Source organism: Asparagus officinalis, chromosome 2 (assembly GCF_001876935.1).
Source record: "Asparagus officinalis chromosome 2, Aspof.V1, whole genome shotgun sequence".
Lineage (NCBI taxonomy): Eukaryota > Viridiplantae > Streptophyta > Magnoliopsida > Asparagales > Asparagaceae > Asparagus > Asparagus officinalis.
Window position 1 is genome coordinate 57,091,517 of NC_033795.1, and position 1,874 is coordinate 57,093,390.

Below are 1,874 nucleotides of genomic sequence, written 5' to 3' on the forward strand. Positions count from 1 at the left end.
TTTATTTGAATTGGTTTTTTTCTCTTTTCATTTGTTTCTCCTATAATTTGGCAGCTTTTTAGACTTGAAAATTGTCAGAATTGGCGTCTTGTGGGCCCTGGCAAGATCCAAAAAAGGATCAACGTATGACCGTGACTTAGGATCCGTTTGGTTGGTTTCCTAAAAGCCAAGAAAAATAAATTGGTACATGAAAACTATTAAAGTATTATTTTCATTCATTTTCATCTCTAAAAGTCACCCACAAGATCTAATAAAATATTATTTTTATCCAACAGCTCATCTCATCTCATCTTTTTTCTTACTTTTAAAAATAAACCAAACACATATCATTAACATTTCATCTCATCTTATCTTTAAAAAATCACTCACATCATCCAACTCATCTCATCTTATCTTTAAAAATCACTCACATCATCCAATAATATGATGACAACTCATCTCATCTCATTAACATTTCATTTTTATTCATTTCCTAAAAAAAAAACAAGGAAATTGGTTTCCTTAAGCATGTATCACATCATCCAATAATATAATGACAACTCATCTCATCTCATCTATTTTCTTAGTTTTAAGAATGAACCAAACACAAGAAAAAAACCTAAACAAGAAAATATATTTTTTATAATTCATTTCCTTATTTTTTTTTAGCCAACCAAACAACCTCAAAATATTTTTTATAATTTCTTTCTTCAAAAATCACTCACATCATCCAATAATACAGTGACAACTCATCTCATCTCATCTCTTTTTTATTTTTAAGAAGTGAATTAAACACAAGAAATCAACCTATTATAGGAAATAGGTTTCCTTATCTTTAATTTCCATGTTTTTTTTGCCAACTGAACGGACCCTTAGTTATTATCCAATCCTGGCTATATACCTTTTTTCACCCTATAAAGAACCCAAATTTTGCGGGGTATTTTCTTGTCTGTTTTTTACTATTATTATTAGTATTGATAATGTTGTTTGTTTGTTCTTTGTAATCGGTTTGCTAGAATGAGTTGCTTTCATTGTGGAAATAGATGTAGCACTTACAAATAATTACTTCTCTTCTTTATCTTCTCTAGAATCTAGCAAGTAAAATTTGTTGACTCGACTCTAAATGGAAAAAAAAAAGGGGACTAGTTTAATTCTGACTAGTATTTGAACCAACAAAGTTTGGACTGAGGCCCATAGTTTCTGCTTAATCTATTTGATGTAGGGAGATAAAAGAGAGAAGTCACTTTTAAAGGATTGCTGCTTCGGATAAGCCTTCTGAATTAAAGGAGACGCCCTCGTGTGAGTATTACTTTGCGTATGAGAGGTGGGGGGGAAATTAGACTAAATTTTTTTCCCCCCTTTAAATTCGGTAAAGTTCTAAGAAACATATTACTAGGTTAAAAGAGAAAATTTGTAGACAATTTAGACAAAAGTGATTACGACTCTAAGTTTTCAAAATGGCCATACCAATCCGAATCGTAAAGCCGGAGCTCTGCCTGGATTCCTTGAAGTTGAGAGAGGAGAGAAGATAAGAGCATTCCTACAAACTGGGTCTTTTCTGCCTCGATCGATGAAGGGGATTGGAGTCACGAAATACAAAGTCAATTGTTTGTTTACGTGGTAGGTGACATACCAAAAAGCCCACAGCCCACAAGTGTGAGAACCCTATGTATATTAAGGGCCTGTTTGTTTCGCAAAAAAAAGGGCTGAAAGTGAAGAAAAGCTTAAAAATGAAAACTGACAAGGGGGTTTGTGTCAGTTTTCAATATTTACGGTTGTTTGGTTCGTTCAAAGCAGAAACGAAAGGGGGCTGGAAAATCGTTGCCACGTGAGCTTTGGAGGAAAATGTGTTTCCGTTCTGAAATAGCCGAAATCGCTGGAAAGTGATCAAAGTC